The sequence below is a fragment of the Pelophylax lessonae genome, assembly GCF_965119305.1.
Source record: "Pelophylax lessonae genome assembly, chromosome: 2".
NCBI classification, from domain to species: domain Eukaryota; kingdom Metazoa; phylum Chordata; class Amphibia; order Anura; family Ranidae; genus Pelophylax; species Pelophylax lessonae.
In genome coordinates this window covers 718,166,434-718,191,752 of record NC_138769.1, presented here as the reverse complement: position 1 = coordinate 718,191,752, position 25,319 = coordinate 718,166,434, and the positions used below count along the sequence as shown (strand labels likewise).

General features: G+C 44.0%; 1 pseudogene across 1 annotated transcript in view; it reads right to left on the bottom strand.

The window, feature by feature from the left end:
- The window catches only part of LOC309548276, a 97,543-nt pseudogene that overhangs the window by 14,861 nt on the left and 57,363 nt on the right, over positions 1-25,319 (bottom strand). Inside the window, exon 3 of the transcript in view lies at positions 4,818-4,884. The product of the transcript in view is annotated as an uncharacterized misc_RNA (transcript). The remainder of the gene's footprint in view (positions 1-4,817; positions 4,885-25,319) is intronic.

Genomic DNA, 25,319 nt, shown 5'->3' with positions numbered 1-25,319 from the left:
CCATGTGGAATTCAGATAGAGAAAAGGAACTAGGTGACCTTGAGCGGTCAAATAGTTCAGCAGAAAGTGCATTGAAGAAACCTGTAAAAGAATGTGTTGCAGTTCCATGCTTCTTCACTGATGCAGAGAGGAGGTCTATAATGGATACCACCCAGATCGCTGGGTTCAACTGTGTTGTTGCCTTTAACCCCGATGTTGGTGGAAGGAAAGTTGATGATGTTCTGGTTGGCTACTTCTGTGAAGAGTTTGGCAAGAAATATAAACTGAATATCAAATCAAATAGTAGGCCTTTACTGCGACTCGCTCAGGAGGGCGAAAAGTTTAAGAAGTTGATGAGTGCAAATGCTTCAGATCTGCCTATGAATATGAAATGTTTGAATGATATTGATATCTCTGGGAAAAGGAACAGGGGTCACTTTGAAGAAATGTGTGACAGCCTGTTGTCTCAATTGGAAAATCCTCTGCACAGCATCTTAGAGCAAGCAAAGCTCAAGAAGGAAGATCATTCCCTTTTACAACAAAAAGTCAATGATTGTGTACAGATGTATGGAGAGGTAACTCAAGTCACAGAGGGATGTCAAGAGTCCCTACTTGGAACAAAGCTTAGTGAAGCAAAGGTTCTCAAAGTTTTGTGGAAAACATTTATGGATTGCAGAGAGAGGCGTCTTAAGAATGTTGAAGACATTAAGACTAGCCCAATTGAGTTGCCTATGGATCACGGTCCTCCATGGTGGATTGGACAGACGGTTATGAGGGACAAGCTGTCTGACATTTATGAGAAAGCTGTCAATGAAGATGACAGAAACGAGAAGGAGCGAAATGATGCCAAAAATGCAGTTGAAGAATGTGTATATGAGATGAGAGACAAACTGTGTGGCATTTATGAGAAATCCGTCAATGAAGATGACAAAACAGTTTCATCCGGAAGCTTGAGGATAATAGGAGGCTTATCAGTGAGTCAGCAGTGCCTGACACATGCGTGCCTGGAAATATGTGTCCCAACCCTAGGGTTGAAACAAGAGGGGGGGGTATGTGACAGGAAGTCAGCTAAATCTGGGAATGTAGTCACAAGAAGGAGATACATTTCCACCTGATTGAGAAGTCCATTAATTAATTTAGGGTGTTGGCTACAGAGCTAGCCAGCAGGAAGTTGAAAGGCCTTCACCTGTTCAGAATGAGGGAGTTAAGGCTCTATAATTTGTTCAGAGAAATTCCTGTTGTTTGCTGCCTCCAGAAGCTGTGTCCTGAAGCCATGTGGGCTGGGAGCAGGAGGACAGTCAGCGTGTGCCTCCCGACAGGATGTGTGGTCCTGGGAGAAGACCCCCCGGAGTGATGTGTGCCCGGGACGGTAACCAAGAGTGAAGACGTCTCAAAGGTGAGAAGACGAAGTGTTGTTGATGTGAAAGAAAACAAAGGGACATGTTCAATGGACAATGTTTGTGCTGTGTGAAAAGCAAACAAATGGACATTTGAGTGTCTGCTGTAGGATCAGCAGTGTCGGCCCAACAGTAGGTTGGGAAGACTTCTTAGGTAGGTTCCAGCGTGAGAAGGTAGCCGCCCACAGAGGCAAGGATTTATTTTGTTTTATTTTATTTTGATGTTTTTGCTGCATGCACTTGTGTGAAGAATAAACCTGTTGTTTGCAAGCACTTTTGGGCTATTTCTCTGTGAAAACGCACCCCCCAAGGAGTCATCCACGCCTACCACCGAGCTAATCCCTCACAATATATATATATATATATATATATATATATATATATATATATATATATATAAAATTGTATTTAATTGGGTATTTCATGAGCACTAAGCACTTTGATTGCAGTGTTATATACACACAGTTATATTCTTTTGGATACGGATGTTTACATGAATGTCACAGAGCACTTTATGTATATTTTATTAATTTTTGACACGGATACGGATGTTTACATGAATGTCACAGAGCACTTTATGTATATTTTATTAATTTTTGACATTTATGCACTTTAATAATTATTTATAAGGATTGGCATTATTTAAAAGTCCATGTCACTATAGTATAATACATACATTTAAGCACAATTTTGGAAGACAACATATGCGGGGCCTAATTGAAGCATAGCTTCTTAATATTAGTAGATCACTGCATTGTACCTACCTGTAATTCTTCAGTGTTCTTGTGTTTAATCTGGGAATCTTCTGTCTGCTTCTGTCCCCGTCTGTCAGCCCGCCCACCACCTGAATTGCTTTAGTATTCTTAGCTCTGCGTGCCAGGGATGTAGTCCCGACATTTTCTTCATCTTCTGCCGGCCTCTATCCCCGCCCACTGGCCCGCCCACCACTTCCCTAGACCATTAACTACAGGTCTGATAGGAGGTGGGCGGGGACAGAAGATGCAGAAAATGCCGGGACTCAACCTGGACACAGAACTAAGAATTCTAAAGCAATGCAGGTGGTGGGCGGGCTTACGGTCGGGACAGAAGCAGACAGAAGATGTGGAGAGTAAACCCGAGCCCTAAGCACTTCACCTCCGCTGCACCCCCCCCTTTCCTACAATAAATTGTTCCACCTCTTGTACCGGCCCTGCACTGGACCAGCCCACCGGGAATTCTCCCGATGCTCCCGATTAGCCAATTCGGGCCTGCATTAAAGTAACGCAGTGCCGAATCGCAAAATAGGGCCTGGTCATTAAGGGGGCAAATCCTTCTGGTCTTAGATATTGCACTCTCCAGTTTTAGTAACTCGCCCCTCAATGTGTTATAAGAGGTGTTAGTTTTAGTTTTTCAAATCTGCGTGGAAGCCAAACTGCCTCAGCAAAAGACTTGCACTCCAGCAATGGTTGCATGGGGTTGCTCTGTTCTGATGTTGACAACAGTGGACCATGCCTGCATGATGTGTGTTAAAAAGGCCACTTGTGACCCCATCAGAAACCTGAGTGTCAGGGTGACAATGCAGAAGCATTAAAATGTCATTAACCACTTCCTGACCGCCCACTGCATATATACCCATCAGTACTTTGAAGTTAAATACCAGGCTGCCATAACCCCGGTATTTTTTTTAAACAGCGGCGGTCCGCTTTACCGTGATCCCAGTGGCAAATTCGCCGCGGGATCCCTTTTAATGGGCGGCAGGAGAGGTGCCCCTGCCACCGCTTCCCAGTCATTTTCCCCGATTACTGGAGCCGTTGGTAGCCGGGAAAATGATGCGGTCCTTTCTCCTCCTAGGCAGGAAGTCGAGTGAGGGCAAGCTGGCCCCCACTCAACTCTATGAGCTTGGAGGACCAGAGCGACGTCATACATCGCTTCCTCCCAACGGCCCTAAAGGGCCCATTTTTTTCATCATGAAAAAAAAATTACCCTTTTTTTTTTTGCTTTTTAGAGTAGATGCGAGATGTGATGTTGACCCCAGATCTCACATTAAAGAGGACCTGTGCTGCTTATTTCTATTACATGGGATGTTTACATTCTTTGTAGTAGGAATAAAATGTGATCAAATTTTTTTTTTAAAAAGGGACAGTGTAAAAATAAAAGATAAAATAAATAGGAAAGCAAAAAGAATGTAAGTGCCCCGTCCCTGTTAGCTTCCGCGCAGAAGCGAACGCATACGCAAGTCGCGCCCACATATGCAAACGGTGTTCCAACCACATATGTGAGGTATTGCCGCGATCGTTCGAGTGAGAGCAATAATTCTAGCCCTAGACCTCCTCTGTAACTCTAAACTGGTAACCTGGAGACATTTTTAAAATGTCGCCTATGGAGATTTTTAAGTACCAATGTTTGTTACCATTCCATGAGCGTGTGCAATTTTGAAGCATGACATTTTGGATATCTATTTACTCAGCGTAACATTATCTTTCACATTATAGAAAAAAATTGGGCTAACTTTACTGTTTTCTTATTTTTTAATTTAAAAAAGTGTATTTTTTTCCAAAAAATTGCGTTTGTAATATTGCAGTGTGATTACAACGATCTCCATTTTATTCTCAAGGGTCTCTGCTAAAAAAAAAAAAATATATATATATAAAATGTAGGACTGTGCAACCTCGCGCTTATGGTGTGTAAATATATAAATAAATCGATGAATAAAATACAATCAATGTGATGTATTCACTTAAATTAGCTGCTTGCTGCAAGAAATGTTTGGGGGGTTCTAAGTAATCTTCTAGCAAAAAAAAAAAACGGATTTTAACTTGTAAACAAGTGTCAGAAATAGGCCCGGTCCCTAAGTGGGTAATATGTTAACACTATTATGGGATTCTAAGGACTGCATTTAAATAAACTTTAAATGTTACATTGCTGTTTGTTTGCCATATATATATATATATATATATATATATATATATATATATATATATATATATATATATTATATATATGTAAAGCTCTGCATAAATAAATTGACAGCGCTATACAAGTACAGTAATCCCCCGCTACATCGCGGTTCAGTTTTTGCGGTCCCGGTAATTCGCGGTTTTTTTTGTAATGTTATTTTACTATATAAATCATTAAAAATGAAAGATTTTTGTGTTTTCCATAGCTCTTGCTCTGTCTCTAAGTATCTTTTATGTGTTTAAATGAGTTTCAATTGTTTTAAAAGTGTGTTTAAAGACTTTAAAATGCTTTTACACGTACAGTGACAGTAAAATAAACATGCCTACAATGCATTTTAATAGGGTTTTTCTATTTCGCGGAATTTCACTTTTCGCGGCTGGGTCCGGAACGTAACCCCCGCAATGGAGGGGGGTTTACTGTACTTTTAAAAATAATAATTGTGAAAAACCTAAAAAAAAAAAAAACACTATTCTTATAAAAATTAACACATTTTCAGATAATCACCTGCACTGATGAGATCTAATTCAGGTTCATCCGCCTTATGTTGCAGTGTCCTGTCTTCAACCTCCGCCTGTCAGTAAGAACACATTACACTTATTATATATCTCTTTTTTTTTTTAAGGTAATTTTTATTGTACATGCATCAAAGATTTGTACATATCAGTTTCTGGTTACAGAATAAATAAAGCAAACTGTAACAAGTGAACCAAATATATCGCTTATACTTTCCTACAAGCATGTTATAAATATGAAAATACAAAAACCTGCGCTTCCTGAGAGAGATGAAATACAGCCGCTAGCACAAATTAATGGTATGTAATGATATAAATGGAAACATAGATACAGCGCTGGAATAAATATCATGAAGCGCGCTGCGCAAACTGTTGGCGGACTTGGCGCTATATAAATCCTATAAATAAATATAATAATAAATAATAATAATAATAATCATGAAGCATAAATAAATAGTTGAGTATGAATAGATATCATGAAGCATAAATAGTTGAGCATGTAAAAAGTCCCATAAGTTTGTGATCCAGAGATAAGATTCATCCACCTCAGTGAGAAAATGGAGACAATGTGAATCGATCAATGTGCCTCTTACCGCATCATGGGGATCATTGCTTCCACAATGATCAAAAAAACACATTCAGTGATTTTTGGGAGGATCACACAGCCTCAGAGTATCACACAGCCTCAGAGGATCACACAGCCTCAGATGTCCAGTACACAGTGTATCCAATACAGTGGATCGATATCCAGAAAGGGTATATGGAATCCAAAAATATCAAACAGAAAAAACTCATGGTGTAGTTAATTCAGAACAAGCATTTTATTAAAAGTACAAGTTGCACTCACCACATAATAAGAAAAGACGCGCTGATATATAAAAAACATGCAGCAAGACACTCCAATATGATGGCCGACCTTCCGGGTTTGGACAGATTGCACGCAGAGCCAGCTCCTCCCTACGCATTTCGTCACTGGAACGTCATCAGGGGGACGTCTTTTCTTATTATATGGTGAGTGCAACTTGTACTTTTAAGAAAATGCTTGTTTCGAATTACTACACCATGAGTTTTTCTATTTGATATTTTTGGATTCCATATACCCTTTCTGGATATCAATCCACTGTATTGGATACACTGTGTACTGGACATCTAAGTATGTGTGATCTTCCCAAAAATCACCAAATGCATTTTTGATAATTGTGGAAGCAATGATCCCCATGATGCCGACACCGATATTTTGGCCAATGCATATCGGTATCAGCCGATATTTTTGTACATTTATTTATTTTATTTTTTTTGACAGGTAATTTTGTGGAGGGATCTGGGGGTCTAAAAGACCCCAAACCCTTCCTCTGCACTTAAAAGCATTCAAAACTCCTTGTAATGACAGCCAAGCGGCTTCTCAGCTGCATCGGTTGTCATTACAAGACATCCGACCGTCGGCTATGGTCGGTGATGCCTCTAGCTCCACTTTCCCGAAATATCGGCAATATTGATATATCGGCCCCCGATATATCGGCTTTGCCAATAAATCGGTCAATCCCTAATTCCCATACTGGGTCATAAAAAGTACCATCCACTACAGAACATTTAAAGCATGCAGCAGAAGGTACCCTATTTAGTAGGAAAAAGGAGACATGGGGTATAATAAGCCCTTTAAAAAAAATTGGTTTGGTTTGAATACCCTTATCCCTAGAAGAAATAACTGTAGGGCAGCCTTTCTCAACCTTTTCAACACAGAGGAACTCTTGAAATCAAATTTCAGGTCTTGGGGAACCCCTGCTAAAAATTAAAAATCTACAACTCATGACACATTAGTGTGACAGTGAGTGGGAAGAATGCTCCTTACTCTTGTCATCATTGGGAAGAATTACCCCCTTACAGATAGCTAAAAGGAACAATGGTGTCATTGGTAACTTATCTGAGGGGCAGAAATTGCCCATTGCTAAAGGAACCCCTAGCAACCTCAGGAGGAACCCTAGTGTTCCACGGAACCCTGGTTGAGAAACCCTGCTGTAGGGACTTGTAAAGGGAGAATCTCCTGCCACACCTCCTCCTTGAGTTCCGGTATATCTGCCCGCCATCTAGATTTAGTAAGACTAAGTCTGGTAGTTATAGAATGCAATAAAGAGGAGTAATATGTAGACATAGATTTAGAGTGAGCTGGGTCACTTAATAGTCATTCCAATGGGGAGGGTTGTATAGAAATGTTACTCAGGCCACGTTGAGTTGCAGCTGTATGTCGTAATTGAAGATATCTAAAGAAGGCTGTAGAGGGAAGGTGAAAGCCTCTACGAAACTCAGCAAAGGAGCAGAAGGCACCTTCCGAGAACAGGTTAGAATTCAATTTCAATCCTCGTTTGGACCAGAACGCTCCATCAGCCCTTTGGAAAAATTCACGTAAATGCGGATTATTCCATAAAAGGCACGTTGGTAGAGTTCACAGGTGGTCCACATAGCTTACACACAGACCGTGGAATGACACAGGTGCAGGTTACATGGAACAGGTGGTGTAACATGGCCACAGCAGCCCATGTGGCTGCTATGGGGCCTGGGGGTGGAAGAGGACCCCAAACGGGGAGCTGTTGAGGCAATTTAAATATAGAATATGTGTGTACATGTGAAGATAATAAAGATCCATTATTGTAGTCCTAAAGCCTCACATGCTTTCTAACGATTGGCTCTAGATAGACCAGCAGAGGCAGAGGCAAATGCTTTAACTTTATCAAATCAGCTGTGTTTACTTGCACAGCCTCCGACCTGTCCTGCAATGCCGATCTACCGGTCCGGAAGTGCGCAATGATATACCCTGTTCACCTCCTTGGGGTGATATGTTCCACCATTCCAAACACTACTGCGCATGTGTGCTTCTTATGATGAGGCCAACATGCACAGACAGCTTCTAAGGCCCGCTTGTCACATGGAATCCTACACATAAGGGTGGCTCCATAGGACCCCTCAAGGTAATGTAGCCACCCACGAACAGAAAACCTGTGGCAGCGCCAGCTCAATAAAGAGGAAAGATACGTTTTTAAAGAAGCAGCAGACAAGGTTGAGTACCCATGTAAGCTGCTGTAATTATTACAATTTTAGGGTTTATGGGGCGGACATTTACCCCATACCACCCGTGACTTTTCCAAGAGCCGACATTAAACATAAAAAGGGGCCCAATGTTTTGTAGTTATGCCCCTGCCAGGAATAACTACTGTATGTAGGAATCACACTGAAACAATCACCTATGAAATCAGGGTTTCTTCTTCCGTTTCCCCTTTTCTTTCTCTCTTCTATTTTTTTGATCTTGGATCTAGAGCCTTGTTTAGCCCCCCATGTTGATGAGAGAGGAGGGTAAAAAGCAAGTCGAGGCCCCCCTAGAGGGGCTGGGTAGGGATGATGGCGTCTTAAGATATTGCAATGTTGGAATATACTTAGAGCAAGATGAGAAGGGATGAGGTGTTGGGGAGTACGCAGAGGGCCACTCCGGGGCACTCCCCTATTTAAAATCACACACAAGTGGCACCCAAAAGTGCCGTGTGAGATAAGGATAAGAACGCTATCCGAAGTGACGGGAAAGGGAGCTGGAACCTTATAGGAGCCGGTCTCTCTCTGTCAGTTAGTGGGGTTCTTTTTTTTTTTTTTTTTTGCGACCAGCGATGGAGAACTTAAAAATTATTTCCTATAACGTTAAAGGATTAAATGTGCCAGAAAAGAGACATATGCTATTAGCTGAGTTGGAACGTTTAAAAACTAGCATAGCATTAATACAGGAGGGCCTTCTCAGTGGGCCAGCTAATATTGGGAGGGGACTTTAATGCGCCACTAGTACCTGCAGTAGATACTTCCTCCGGGACCATGACACTTACACCCGGTATGAGTAGACGGATATTAAAAACATTATACAAGGCTCAATTGATTGAAGTTTGGCGTCTACAATACCCTTCTGAAAAAGAATACACATTCTATTCAATACCACATAAGAATTGTTCTAGAATAGATTTTTTTGTTATACCACATGCTCAGCTACAGGAAGTGAAAAAAACGGATATAGCATCACTTGGTCAGATCACGCACTCATATCAATAACGTATAGCTTGACATCAAATCCTTCACAGAGAAGGTGTTTCTGGAGGTCGAATGAGAGTTTATTACAAAAAGAAGAGATATTAAAGGAAGTATCGGAGGAGATGAAAGTCTTCTTTGAGATAAATGATCAAACTGGCTACCGCGTGGGGACCCTCTGGGAAGCTCATAAGACAGTAATGAGAGGAGTTTTTATTAAGCATGGAGCACGTATTAAAAGGGAAAGGAATGAACAATTGTCACAACTTCTAGAAAGACTCAGATCGTTAGAAACAGAACATAAACAAACATCATCAGGGAGAGTAATGATGGAGCCGGCTCGGTTCAAAATACTAGCCGGAAGTGGGAGGAGCAAGCAGCAGCGAGCGAGCAACTGGAGGAGTGTGTGTAGAGGAGAGCGTGGAGGAGAGCCGGCTGACACGTGCGGGGGAGCCGCACTAGGTCACCAGAAGCCGGCGCGAGTGCAGGGGACCGGGACAGAGAGACCGGAACAGAGAGCGGCGGGACCGGGACTAAGAGCAGCGGGACCGGGACGTGAAGGACCGGGACTGTAAGCCGCGGCGGTAGACGGCGGAGCGGCGGCTGCGGCGGTGAACGGACACCACACAGTATTGAGGAGGGAGGTTCACGGAAGCAGGGGAGGAGGAGCAGCGGCGACTGGTGAGTATCTCTCTGCAGCTGTGTGACGGTGCTTTGGGACCTGTGACTGACGGACTGACAGACCAACCTGTGACTGACTGACCATAGGGACCTGTGACTGACTGACCTTGCTTGCGACCGTCAACGACTGACAGACTGCTCTGCGACTGACTGACTGCTCTGCAACTAACAGACTGCTCTGCGACTGACAAGACTGTTCTGCGACTAACAGACTGTTCTGCGACTGACAAGACTGCTCTGCGACTGACAAGACTGCTCTGCGACTGACAAGACTGTTCTGCGACCGACCAACGGCGCTCTTGACTGATCGACCGTGAGTATTTTAGAGACTGGTATCTTAGCGACTAGTGAGCATTTTGCGACTGGTTAGCATCTTGCGAGGGTTAGCATCTTGCGACTGGTGAGTATATTTGTAACTGGTGTGTATCGGGTGAGTATCTTGCGACTGATGAGATTCTTTGCGACTGGTGAGTATCTTTGCGACTGGTGAGTATCTTTGCGACTGGTGAGTATCCTTGCGACTGGTGAGTATCCTTGCGACTGGTGAGTATCCTTGCGACTGGAGAGTATCTTTGCGACTGGTGAGTATCTTTGCGTCTGTTGGATCGTTGCGACTGGTGAGTATCTTGCAACTGGTGAGTATCTTTGCGTCTGTTGGATCTTTGCGACTGGTGAGTATCTTAGTGACTGGTTAGTATATTAGCGACTGGTGAGGACCCCAGGTTAGTACCAGGGAAGTTAGAGGTAGTGTAGGTTAGGAAGAGCAGTTCGTTAATATATCCCCATAGAGTAGTGGGTAATAATGTCCGACAGGATTGGGGATGCCACTCAGTGCACTTCTTGCTGCATGTATGCGTTCCTTGATGAACCATTCGAGGGCGAATACTGCTGTGCAAGATGTGAGCGACTTGTTGCTCTGGTAGACCAGATCCTGGACCTACAGAACACAGTGGCAACACTGCGTGGCATCAACAACCTGGAAAGGAGCTTGGACATTACCTATCAGGCGCTGGTAGGGGCCAGCATAGAGGAGGGAGGAACAGAGGAGACGCAAGCAGCAGAGGTACGCAGCTGGGTGACTGTTAGGAAGGGTAGAGGGAGGAGTGCCAGGGAGGCCAATCCTGAGTTGGTACACCCTAACAAATCTGCCGAGTTGCAGGTTGAGGGGGATATCAGCTCAGGGGTGGCAGAGCTGGAGCATGCACCCTCCCCCAGCTGCCAGGGGAGGGACGGCTCCAGGAAGAAGGGGGGCTGTAACTCAGGAAAGGTTAGAAAGGTTGTGGTAGTGGGGGACTCAATTATCAAGAGGACAGAGAGGGCAATCTGTAAAAAAGATCTCGTGAACCGAACAGTTTGTTGTTTACCGGGCGCCCGAGTTCGGCACATCGCAGATCTGGCAGACAGATTGATGTGGGGGGCTGGGGATGACCCAGCGGTCATGGTGCATGTGGGCACTAATGACAAAGTTAAAGGTAGGTGGAGGATCCTTAAGAACGATTTCAGGGACTTAGGTAATAGATTGAGGAATAGGACCTCCAAGGTGGTTTTCTCTGAAATACTGCCTGTACCTCGAGCCACACAAGAGAGGAAGAAGGAGATTAGGGAACTTAACAAGTGGATGAGGAATTGGTGTAGGAAGGAGGGGTTTGGGTTCCTGGAGAACTGGGCTGACTTCTCAGTCGGCTACCAGCTCTTTAGTAAGGATGGGCTGCACCTTAATGGGGACGGTACAGCTCTTTTGGGGAGAAAGATGGCCACCAAGTTGGAGGGGCTTTTAAACTAGGAGACGGGGGGAGGGCTCAGAAGTAGAGTCAGTCAGGAGGGAGCAGAGGACAGAAGGCAGCTGTAGTGTCAGCAGCGACAGTAGGTTCACAATGTCAATTGGCAGGTCTGTGCGGGAAAATCTCAGACCAAACAGGAATAAACATAACCGCCAATTGCGCTTAACTTCCGTAAAACTAAGAGGGGTATATGCTAATGCCAGGAGCCTAGCTAATAAAATGGATGAGTTGGAAATGTTAGTACATGAGGAGGACATAGACCTTGTGGGAATAACGGAGACTTGGTTCGACCCCTCACATGACTGGCTGGCCAATATCCAAGGGTATTCGGTGTACCGGAAGGACAGGGTAGGAAAAAGAGGGGGAGGGGTATGTCTCTATGTCAAGAACAATATAAAGGTGATAGAAAGGAGTGACATTACGGATGGGATGAGCATGGATTTAGAATCTGTGTGGGTTGAACTCCATAGGGAAGGAGAAAAGGGGAAAGTAATTGTGGGGGTTTGCTATAGGCCACCTAACCAAGGGGAGGAGGTAGAGCTGGAATTTTTAGCACTAATGGGTAAAGTGGCAAAATTGGGATCAGTCATCGTATTGGGGGACTTCAATTATCCCGACATTGACTGGGACGAGGGGACTGCACACTCACAGAAGGCCCGTCTATTCACGGAAACCTTACTGGATAATTACATGTCACAGTTGGTGGATTCCCCTACCAGAGAAAAAGCAGTCCTGGATCTATTGCTCACTAATGACCCAGACATAATCTCGGAGGTAGGAGTCCAGGACAACCTGGGCTCTAGCGATCACAGGATGATCACATTTAGTATAAATAACAATATAACAAGGCAAGTGGGGAACATAAGAACCCTAAACTTCAGAAGGGCAAACTTTCCAAAATTGTACTCATTGATGGAAAGGGTAAACTGGGACCAAACCCTGGGATCCCTGACCACAGAGGAAAAATGGGAATGCTTTAGGAACATATTAGGCAAAGGCATCTTGCAGTGCATTCCTATGGGAAATAAGTTTAGAAGAGACAAAGCCAAACCTGGCTGGCTAAACTGTAGCGTCAAAAAACTTATTAGGGGGAAAAAATTGGCCTTCAAGAAGTATAAATCAGAGGGCACAGTATCGGCTTTCGAGCAATACAAGGAGGCAAATAAGAAAAGTAAACAAGAAATCAAGATGGCTAAAATCAACTTTGAGAGACAAATAGCAGAGGATAATAAAAAAAACCTAAAGAAATTCTTTAAATATATCAACAGCAAAAAAACTAAGGCAGAGCATATTGCACACATAATTAACAATGATGGGAGGATGGTTACAGAGGACACTGAAAAAGCAACCGTGCTGAATGCTTTTTTCTCGTCAGTCTTTACTCAGGAAAAGGAGGGGTACACTGACCATGACTGTTTGGTTAGTAGTAATACACAGGACTTGCCACTATGGCTAACAGAGGGGGAAATCAGGGAAAGGCTGGATAAACTTAACACAAACAAATCACCAGGACCGGATGGCGTACATCCGAGAGTACTCAAGGAACTCAGTAAAGTTATATCGAGACCACTGTTCCTGATCTTTGCTGACAGTATTAGGACAGGAGATGTACCAGGGGATTGGAAGAAAGCTAACGTGATTCCAATATTCAAAAAGGGCCAGAGGCATATCCCGGGAAATTATAGGCCTGTCAGTTTGACATCAGTAGTATGTAAACTTCTGGAGGGGATGATAAGGGACTATATCGTAGAGTTTGCTAAAGACAACAACATAATCAGCACGGGTTTACAAATGGGCGTTCTTGTCAAACCAATCTCCTAACATTCTACGAGGAGGTGAGCTGTGAGCTAGATAGGGGGAGACCAGTGGATGTGGTGTACTTGGATTTCGCTAAGGCGTTTGATACAGTTCCCCACAAGCGCTTAATTTATAAAATAAGGTCTGCAGGTATCGATAGCAGGGTTTGCTCTTGGATACGGAACTGGCAAAAAAGGCTTGTCCAAAGGGTAGTAATAAACAGCGCATACTCAGACTGGTCTGAGGTGGTAAGCGGGGTCCCCCAAGGCTCAGTCTTGGGACCAACCTTGTTCAATTTATTCATAAACAACATTGAGGTCGGGATCAGTAGTTCCATATCAGTTTTTGCAGATGACACAAAATTGGGCAGGGCAATAACTTCACAACATGAAGCAGATATCCTACAGAATGACCTGGACAAAATAACGGAGTGGGCAACGACATGGCAAATGAGGTTTAACGTGGAGAAGTGTAAGGTTTTGCACTTGGGGACTAAAAACATAAAAGCACAATACACTTTAGGAGGGGAGCCCTTGGGGGAATCAAAAATGGAGAAGGATCTGGGAGTCTTGGTTGATGATAGATTAGGAAACAGCATGCAATGTCAAGCGGCAGCTGCCAAAGCCAGCAGAACATTAGCATGCATAAAGAAAGGGATGCATTCCAGAGATAAGACTATAATCCTTCCACTTTATAAAACTCTGGTCCGACCGCATCTGGAGTATTCCGTCCAGTTCTGGTCGCCAGTCCTCAGGAGGGATGTGTTGGAGCTGGAGAGAGTCCAGAGAAGGGCAACTAAACTAATTAGGGGATTGGAGGACCTTGACTATGAAGAGCGTCTACAATCGCTCGATTTATTCTCCCTGGAGAAGAGACGTCTGAGGGGGGACATGATAGCAATTTATAAATATCTTAATGGGGATCCCAGCTTAGAAAAAAAGCTGTTAATTCGAAGGGATTGCATGAGGACTCGAGGGCATACAATGCGATTAGAGGAGAAGCGTTTTAACCTCAGGCAACACGGGGGGTTCTTTACTGTTAGGGCAACAAGATTGTGGAATTCTCTACCACAAGAGGTGGTTTCTGCGGGTAGTATGGTGGCTTTCAAAAGACTCTTAGACTTACATCTCAAGGATCAGAACATTCAGGGGTATGTGAGATGATTACAGCCACACACACCTACACAGGTTGAACTAGATGGACTATTGTCTTTATTCCACTTCACCAACTATGTTACTATGTTACTATGTTACTATGATTAGAAGGCAGATAACGGATTTGTTGCAATACAAGGCCAAAACCGCCATACAAATGTGCCGTAAAATAAATTATGAAGCAGGAAACAAATGCGGGAAACTACTTGCTAGGTCTGTACAGGGGCAGAAATTGAGATCGTATATACCTCATATTATATCGGCAGAAGGGATTAAGAAAACCCTACCAACACAAATAACGGAGGAATTTGAGAAATACTATACCGCATTATATAATTTAAAAGATATACCGCCCTCCCAACAAGATATTGAAAGGTATCTAATCCAATCACAACTACCCAAATTATCAGAGGAAGATCGGGAATCTTTAGAGGTTGGGATTAACATAGAGAAGATACAGCAAGCATTAAAGTCAATGAAGCCGGGGGAAAGCACCAGGACCGGATGGTTTAACAACACAATATTATCAGTCATTATTCCATATTCTAGGTCCATATCTGGTGAGGTTGTATAATGCAACAGACCTAGATGGGACATTAACTAGAGATACACTCACTGCCCATATCTCACTAATATTAAAGGAGGGTAGGGATCCATCTTCATGTAGCAGCTATAGACCAATATCTTTATTAAATGTAGATTTAAAGATATTCACTAAAATCTTAGCAAATAGACTGGCAAGACTACTACCAAGTTTAGTACATCTAGATCAGGTGGGTTTTATGGCATCAAGAGAAGCAAGAGATAACACCACGAGAATTCTTAATCTGATACAAATAGTAAATGAAAAGAAGACCCCTTGCGTGGTGCTGAGCATGGACGCCGAGAAGGCGTTTGATCGGGTGGGGTGGCCATTTCTGTTTTCTGTGCTCAAGTACATCGGATTGGGGAACTCGATGTTAGATAAAATAACTAGAGTGTATACAGAGCCAATAGCCAGAGTGAAAGCTAACGGATTATTATCAGACGCATTCCCAATAAGAAACGACACAAGGCAAGGATGTCCATTGTCACCCCTCTTGTTTGCCTTGACATTAGAGCCATTTTTATGTAGGATTCATCTGAATCAAGATATTGAGGGGGTATAAGGATAAAAGGAAAAGCAATATAAGATCGCTGCTTACGCGGATGACTTATTGTTTTCCCTGACTAACCCAGGTATCTCACTGCCGAATTTGATACAAGAATTTAAAAGATACGGTGCTATGTCTAATTTAAAAATTAACTTTGGAAAGTCAGAGGCAATGGGAGTAGGGATACCTACAGCCCAAGTAAATGTATTGAAAAACAGCTTTGGTTTCAGGTGGAACTATGCGGCAGTTAGATACCTGGGGACATATATACCGGCGAAGTTGATGCAGGTTTACGATCTCAAATTTTTGCCCTTGATAGCAACGACTAGGAGACTTCTAGAACAGTGGCATGGAGGGATGCAGTCATGGTTTGGCAAATGCAATCTATCGAAAATGACAGTACTGCCAAAATTCTTGTATCTTTTGCGAGCGTTACCAGTAAGGATTCCGAGCATTTTCTTTAAGGCGGTACATTCTTTATTTGTGAAATATATCTGGTCCCATAAAAGACCACGTATATCACGGGGAATCTTAACTTTACCAAAAAAAAAAAAAAAAGGGAGGTCTAGCATTTCCGGATATACGGGCATATTACCAAGCTACCCATGTAAGTAGAATTCTGGACTGGGGGCACCATTCTGAATCTAAACTTTGGGTACAAATTGAACAAGCGCAAACGGAAGTAAATTTGATGAGAGCTATATGGTGCTATCAGTCCATACCTAAGGACCTGAAACATCACTTAATAATAGGAAATACATTACGCATCTGTACACAATTAAATATATATTCTAAATTGACAATGAATAGATCTCCTTTGTTCCCAATATTGGGTAACCCCCAGTTCCTACCGGGACTAGATGGTAGACAGTTCACAACACTAAGGGAAAAAGAACAGGAACAGGCTTCGTCATTCGTCATGATACAAAAGAAGTGGCCCTCAGTTACCAAATTGATTGATAGAGACGGACCATATAATATGCCTTTTTGGCAAGCAATTCAACTACACCACTATCTGGCCTGAATACCGAATTCGGAGGGTTTCGGTAGAACACTAACGAGATTTGAACAATATTGTGTAAAACCAGGGAATTTATTACGTACTCTATCAATTGTATATGGTCTACTGACGAACCCGGAAGATCAACCAGAATTACCTTGGGTGAGAAAGTGGGGAAGGGACTTGAATTGTGACTTAACAAATTAACAGATCCAGAGAATATTGAGGTTTACCTTTAAACCAGCCAGCTGTACAAAAATCCAGGAGACGAATCATAAGCTTATAACAAGATGGTATACTACGCCTAAGAAAATACATAGCTGGTACCCGCGTGAAACAGATCTATGTTGGAGATGTAGAAAAGAAGTAGGTACACTGTACCATATCTTCTGGACTTGTGCTAATATAAAACCATTCTGGGCAGGAGTGAAGTCTATAATTCAGAAATTCACTGATTATAAACTAGAAGAGAACCCGATCTTTCTCTTGATGCATGTGTCGGATATACCAGTAGGTAGTTATGAAAGATCTGCTATTCCTCATTTGGTAAATGCGGCAAAGGCATGCATTCCAGGCTATTGGAAAAAAACACAATCCCCCTCGGTAGCTGACTGGATACATAGGATAGAGGATAATAATAATAATAGGAGAATGGAAGAATTAATTGCTGCATCACAAAACAGACAGGAAACATATAAAAAAAAAACATGGGATTTATGGAATCAATTTATTACCTCTGATGAAGGGAAACAATTTATAGTAGGATAAAGTGAGGAAAATAAGATATAGGGAGTGATATGTCCTTTCCATTGCTGGCCGCAAATTATTATTTTAAATTATTATTGTAATAAAAAATGTTTATTTTTTTTTCTTGGGGGGGAGGGAAAGGGAGGGGAAAAAGGGGAAAAAAAAAAAGGAAGGAATGTACGGAAAGTGTAAAAGAGTTGTTATATTGTATGTTAAGATGGAGATGTATTTTGTATCAAAAACGTAATTATGTGAAAAAATAGGTTGCTGCGCTAAAACATAAAATTAGTGAACATATAGTGCATATGATCAAAAATAATGAACTCAGTCCATAAAACTACAAAAAAAAGTCCATATGGATAATCAGTGTCAGTGTAAACAAGGTCAATCCTCCACCAGTGGTCCTTCATCCAAAAACAGACAACAACATCATCAGCAGTAACCAGCACGGGTTTACAAATGGGCGTTCTTGTCAAACCAATCTCTTAGCATTCTACGAGGAGGTGAGCTGTGAGCTAGATAGGGGCAGACCAGTGGATGTGGTGTACTTGGATTTCGCTAAGGCGTTTGATACAGTTCCCCACAAGCGCTTAATTTATAAAATAAGGTCTGCAGGTATCGACAGCAGGGTTTGCTCTTGGATACGGAACTGGCTAAAAGGCCGTGTCCAAAGGGTGATAATAAACAGCGCATACTCAGACTGGTCAGAGGTAGTAAGCGGGGTGCCCCAGGGCTCAGTCCTGGGACCAACCTTGTTCAATTTATTCATAAACAGCATTGAGGACGGGATCAGTAGTTCGTTATCAGTTTTTGCAGATGACACAAAATTGGCCAGGGCAATAACTGCACAGCATGAAGCAGATATCCTACAGAATGACCTGGACAAAATTACGGAGTGGGCAACGACTTGGCAAATGAGGTTTAACGTGGAGAAGTATAAGGTTTTGCACTTGGGGACTAAAAACATAAAAACACAATACACGTTAGGAGGGGAACCCTTGGGGGAATCAAAAATGGAGAAAGATCTGGGAGTCTTGGTTGATGATAGATTAGGCAAAGCATGCAATGTCAAACGGCAATGTCAAAGCCAACAGAATATTAGCATGCATAAAGAAAGGGATGTATTCCAGAGATAAGACTATAATCCTTCCACTTTATAAAACTCTGGTCCGACCGCATCTGGAGTATTCTGTCCAGTTCTGGTCGCCAGTCCTCAGGAGGGATGTGTTGGAGCTGGAGAGAGTCCAGAGAAGGGCAACTAAACTGATTAGGGGGTTGGAGGACCTTAACTATGAAGAGCGGCTGCAATCGCTCGATTTATTTTCCCTGGAGAAGAGACGTCTGAGAGGGGACATGATAGCAATTTATAAATATCTTAATGGGGATCTCAGCTTAGAAAAAAAGCTGTTCATTTGAAGGAATTGCATGAGGACTCGAGGACATACAATGCGATTAGAGGAGAAGCGTTTTAACCTCAGGCAACGAGGAGGGTTCTTTACTGTTAGGGCTACAAGATTGTGGAATTGTCTACCACAAGAGGTGGTTTCTGCGGGTAGTATGGAGACTTTCAAAAGACTCTTAGACTTACATCTCAAGGATCAGGACATTAAGGGCTATGTTAGATGATTACAGCCACACACACCTACACAGGTTGAACTGGATGGACTATTGTCTTTATTCAACCTCATCTACTATGTAACTATGTAACCAGACCATGTTGCTGTCTTATTAGGACAGCTAATGCGTTTTTGTATCTTATACAGCAGGTCTTGAGCCAGAAAGCAAATCAGAAGAGATGATGACACCGGAAAAAATTCCTTCAAGTACTCCAACCAGCAGGAAGTTATATCAATAGATATGCAAGAGAGAAAATGCTTTCCATAGTGTCGTATTTATTAAAAACAACTAAAAACAAGAAAAAGCCAAATACAAAGGTCCAATCTTCAGAACATCACTTACATGAAAAGCCACCAGAACCCACAATAGCACTGGTGGCTAGGACCTCTGGCATGTAATACTGCTCTACGGCCGTTTTGCGGAGGAAGGAGGAAGCGTTTTCACGCGAAACGGCCGTAGAGCAGTATTACATGCCAGAGGTCCTAGCCACCAGTGCTATTGTGGGTTCTGGTGGCTTTTCATGTAAGTGATGTTCTGAAGATTGGACCTTTGTATTTGGCTTTTTCTTGTTTTTAGTTGTTTTTAATAAATACGACACTATGGAAAGCATTTTCTCTCTTGCATATCTATTGATATAACTTCCTGCTGGTTGGAGTACTTGAAGGAATTTTTTCCGGTGTCATCCTCTCTTCTGATTTGCTTTCTGGCTCAAGACCTGCTGTATAAGATACAAAAACGCATTAGCTGTCCTAATAAGACAGCAACATGGTCTGGTGAGTGCGCATTTCTGTTTTTGGGTGAAGGATTGACCTTGTTTACACTGACTGAATATCCATATGGACTTTTTTTGTAGTTTTATGGACTGAGTTCATTATTTTTGATCATATGCACTATATGTTCACTAATTTTATGTTTTAGCGCTGCAACCTATTTTTTCACATGTTTTTTATGTTTGTATATTCACATTGTTTGCAAGCTGCTGATTAAGTATTTTATTTTAAGGCGCTGACTTCACTTTTATGTTTATTTTTAAAAACGTAATTATGTTTATTTGTAATTCCTGAATAAAAGATTATATTTAAAAAAAAAAAAAAAGAAAATCAGACAGGTATGGGACCAGGGATTACAGGGACAGGAAAAAGAGACTTGTGCAGTCACACATTGGTGCCGTGTACAGTCTGCAGAAATAGATGGGGAAGGTTAGTTGATGTATTTTACCCGATAATCCTGTGTATCTGGCCTGTCCTTTTCCTCTGTACAGTCTTGAGAGCAGAGGATTCTCTCACAGCATTCTGCTGGATTCCTTCCACCATTGTCACCTGTAGGAAACACACAAAGCTACTCTGACATGAAGGCAATTCAGATATTTACGGAACATCACCTCAATTATGACACAGAGGGCTTGTGTCAATATTGCACACAGAACCTGGTTCCCTTACTGGTTTCTTGCTTATTGGGGGGTTTTGTGACAATTTATATTCATTGTGCAATAAAGAACAAATAGTTGGATAGGATGGAGGGAAATAGTTGGATAGGAAGGAAGGATGGAGGGAAATAGTTGGATAGGATGGAGGGAAATAGTTGGATAGGATGGAGGGATGGAGGGAAATAGTTGGATAGGATGGAGGGAAATAGTTGGATAGGATGGAAGGATGGAGGGAAATAGTTGGATAGGAAGGAAGGATGGAGGGAAATAGTTGGATAGGATGGAGGGAAATAGTTTGATAGGATGGAGGGAAATAGTTGGATAGGATGGAAGGAAATAGTTGGATAGGATGGAAGGATGGAGGGAAATAGTTGGATAGGATGGAGGGAAATAGTTGGATAGGATGGAAGGATGGAGGGAAATAGTTGGATAGGATGGAGGGAAATAGTTAGATAGGATGGAGGGAAATAGTTGGATAGGATGGAGGGCAATAGTTGGATAGGATGGAGGGATGGAGGGAAATAGTTGGATAGGATGGAGGGAAATAGTTGGATAGGATGGAGGGAAATAGTTGGATAGGAAGGAGGGATGGAGGGAAATAGTTGGATAGGATGGAAGGATGGAGGGAAATAGTTGGATAGGATGGAGGGATGGAGGGAAATAGTTGGACAGGATGGAGGGAAATAGTTGGATAGGATGGAGGGAAATAGTTGGATAGGATGGAGGGATGGAGGGAAATAGTTGGATAGGATGGAAGGATGGAGGGAAATAGTTGGATAGGAAGGAGGGATGGAGGGAAATAGTTGGATAGGATGGAAGGATGGAGGGAAATAGTTGGAAAGGATGGAGGGAAATAGTTGGATAGGATGGAGGGAAATAGTTGGATAGGATGGAAGGATGGAGGGAAATAGTTGGATAGGATGGAGGGAAATAGTTGGATGGGATGGAGGGATGGAGGGAAATAGTTGGATAGGATAGAAGGATGGAGGGAAATAGTTGGATAGGATGGATGGATGGAGGGAAATAGTTGGATAGGATGGATGGATGGAGGGAAATAGTTGGATAGGATGGAAGGATGGAAGGAAATAGTTGGATAGGAAGGAGGGATGGAGGGAAATAGTTGGATAGGAAGGAGGGATGGAGGGAAATAGTTGGATAGGATGGAGGGAAATAGTTGGATAGGATGGAGGGAAATAGTTGGATAGGACGGAAGGATGGAGGGAAATAGTTGGATAGGATGGAGGGAAATAGTTAGATAGGATGGAGGGAAATAGTTGGATAGGATGGAGGGATGGAGGGAAATAGTTGGATAGGATGGAGGGAAATAGTTGGATAGGAAGGAGGGATGGAGGGAAATAGTTGGATAGGATAGAGGGAAATAGTTGGATAGGATGGAGGGAAATAGTTGGTTAGGATGGAGGGATGGAGGGCAATAGTTGGATAGGATGGAGGGCAATAGTTGGATAGGATGGAGGGATGGAGGGCAATAGTTGGATAGGATGGAGGGATGGAGGGCAATAGTTGGATAGGATGGAGGGATGGAGGGAAATAGTTGGATAGGATGGAGGGAAATAGTTGGATAGGATGGAGGGATGGAGGGAAATAGTTGGATAGGATGGAGGGAAATAGTTGGATAGGAAGGAGGGATGGAGGGAAATAGTTGGATAGGAAGGAGGGATGGAGGGAAATAGTTGGATAGAATGGAGGGAAATAGTTGGATAGGAAGGAGGGAAATAGTTGGGATAGGAAGGAGGGATGGAGGGAAATAGTTGGATAGGATGGAGGGATGGAGGGAAATAGTTGGATAGGAAGGAGGGATGGAGGGAAATAGTTGGATAGGAAGGAGGGATGGAGGGAAATAGTTGGATAGGAAGGAGGGATGGTGAGGTGAGGAACCTCCCTTAAGCTGCTCGTGGGGGTAAGAAATGGAAACTGCCATTGACCATTTGTTTATTTTCAAGGTGTTGGTGTCATTTTGATCCTTGCTTCTTCGTGAGGTATTGAGCCAGAACAATTATGGAGGATGGGAGTTAGGAACCAACTAGCTATAGCCAATTACACTAAATGGTCAAATGTATGTGTACAAATGTACCCTTCCAGATGATTGAGCTCAGATGTGTCCAATTGAAGGGTACTGTTAATACTCCACCATACCAAGACATTCAGATAATTGTGCTCTTCCAACCTGTGCTAACAATTTGGTGAAGACCCTTTTCTGTTCCAGAATGATTGTGCCCCATGTACAAAGCCAGCTCCATAAAGACATGGTTTGTGGAGTTTGGTGTGGAGGGACTTGAGTGGTCTGAACAGAGCCCTGACCTCCACCCTATTGGAGCACCTTTAGGATTACTTGGATTCTGAACCAGATCTTCTCATCCAACATTCGTACCTGACTTCACAAAAACGGAATTTTTGTAAAATCTTACCTGTAAAATTCCTTTCTCTGAGTCCTCCGACAGTCGCCGCCTCTTCATATTCGTCACATATGGGGTATTAGACTTTGCTCCGAAGGAGTAGCTAGGCAACAGAATATGTTAACAATAAAGCTTTAACATATCCCACCCTCAAGGGGTGGTCCCCTCAGTCAATACCCTCCTACTTCCTGCAACCATATCTCAGTTTTAGTGGAATAGCAGTAGAGTATACATTCAAACCCCAAAAGAGGGGCGGGGGCGGCGACTGTCGGAGGACTCAGAGAAAGGAATTTTACAGGTAAGATTTTACAAAAATTCCGTTTTCTCTTACGTCCTCCGACAGTCGCCGCCTCTTCATATTCGTCACATATGGGGACGTCCCAAAGCAGTGCAAACATGAGGGGTGGGAAACGCATCCGCGCCGAAAGGCAACGCAGTCTCCACATCAAAGAAAGGAACCTTACCAAAGGAAGGAAACCAGCTGGGCAACAGCAAAATTAAGTGCTCAACAGGAGCAACAACCCAGGAAAAAACAAAAAAAACAGGGGATACAAAAAAACTATCCCAACAGCCAGGAGTCCCCAACAAGGGACCCTATGGAACAGCCGCACTAAGAACCTTGCGGCCAAAGGAAGCATCCGCCGATGCCTGAACATCTACTTTGTAGAATTTTGTGAAAGTGTGCACGGTCGACCAAGTCGCCGCCTTACACACCTGGGCTACAGAAGCCCCATGACGGCAGGCCCAAGACGTACTCAGAGATCTAGTAGAGTGCGCCTTCACAGGTACAGGGGGAACCTTCCCCTGCAAAGCATAGGCCTGTTCAATGGTCTGCCTGATCCATTTGGCGATGGTAGAGGCCGAAGCCGCCATGCCCTTCCGAGGACCCTCCGGAAGAACAAACAAGGAGTCCGTCCTACGAAAAGACTCAGTCGATTTAAGGTAACCCCTTATCGCCCGAACAACATCCAGAGAGTGCAATCTCACCTCCTTCGGATGTTTAGGCTTCGTGCACAACGAAGGCAAAACAATATCCTCGTTAAGATGGAATTCCGAAACTCGTTTCGGCAGAAAAGAAGGATTAGGTCGCAAGACCACCTTATCCAAATGAACAACCAGGTACGGAGACTTGCAGGACAAAGCCGCCAGTTCCGACACTCTGCGAGCCGAAGTGATCGCCACCAAAAAGGCGACCTTTTTGGACAACATAGACAACGAGATCTCCCTGATCTGTTCAAAAGGAGCACGTTGTAACACAGATAGAACGAGATTCAAGTCCCAAGGGGGCAAAGGATCCCTCCTAGGAGGAACCAGATGCCGCACACCCTGAATAAAAGTGCCAACCAAGGAGTTGGAAGCCACGGGACGTTGAAACAGAACGGCCAGCGCAGACACCTGACCCTTTATCGTAGCCAGCGCCAAACGCTGATCGACACCCGTCTGAAGGAAAGACAGCACACGGGAAACCGAGTACGTGCGGGGTGAAAACCCCCTGGACTCACACCAGGCAAAATAGGCCTTCCAAGTACGGTAATAAACCTTTCCCGAGGAAGACTTCCTCGCGTTGATCAAAGTATGAACGACCTCTGGAGAGAGACCCTTCTCCTTCAGGACCTCGGTCTCAACAGCCAGGCCGTCAAAGCCAGCGACTGTAAAGCAGGATGGTAAATCGGTCCTTGAGACAGTAGATCGTCTCGAAGAGGCAGACGCCAAGGGGCGTCGACCGCCAGATTCACGAGGTCTGCGTACCAGGACCGGCGAGGCCAGTCCGGTGCCACAAGAATCACCGTGCTGCGTTCCGAGTGTAACCTGCGAAGGAACCTGGACAGCAACTGAATCGGTGGAAACGCGTACATCAGCCTGTACTGATGCCACGGGGCCACTAACGCGTCCGACGCGTCTGCCCCAGGGTCGCGCGTCCTTGCCACGAACCTCTTCACCTTGTAGTTGAGGCGAGACGCGAACAGGTCCACATCTGGAAGACCCCACTTCGCGCACAACATCTGGAAGACAGCCGGGTGGAGAGACCATTCCCCCTGATCCAGGGTCTGGCGACTCAGATAGTCCGCCTGCCAGTTCTCCACTCCCGGAATGTGAACCGCCGTTATCGCCGGGACATGAGTCTCGGCCCAAGACAGAATGTCGGCCACTTCTCGAGCCGCTCGGGCACTCCTGGTGCCCCCTTGGTGGTTGATGTAGGCCACCGCCGTGGCATTGTCCGTCTGCACCCGAACCGGGCAGCCCTGCAGCCGGTCCGTCCAGCGATGAAGACAGAGCCTTATCGCACGCAATTCCAGAATGTTGATCGGGAGGGAAGACTCGCCCTCCGACCAGGTCCCCTGGGCGGACAGAACGCCCAGAACACCACCCCAGCCCGACAGGCTGGCATCCGTGGTGATTATCGTCCACGAGATCGGACGAAACGACTTGCCCCCGGACACCAACGGGGACTGGAGCCACCACAGAAGGTTCTCCCTGGTGCGATGACTCAACAAGATCTTAAGATCCAGAGATTGAGGTCGCCCGTCCCACTTGGACAGGATCTCCGCTTGGAGACCCCGCGTGTGAAACTGTGCGAAAGGAATCGCCTCGAAGGCCGAGACCATCAATCCCAGACATCTCATACACGTCCGCAGAGACGAGTGTGGAACGTCCCTGAGGGACCTGACTTCCTCCTGAAGAGTCCTG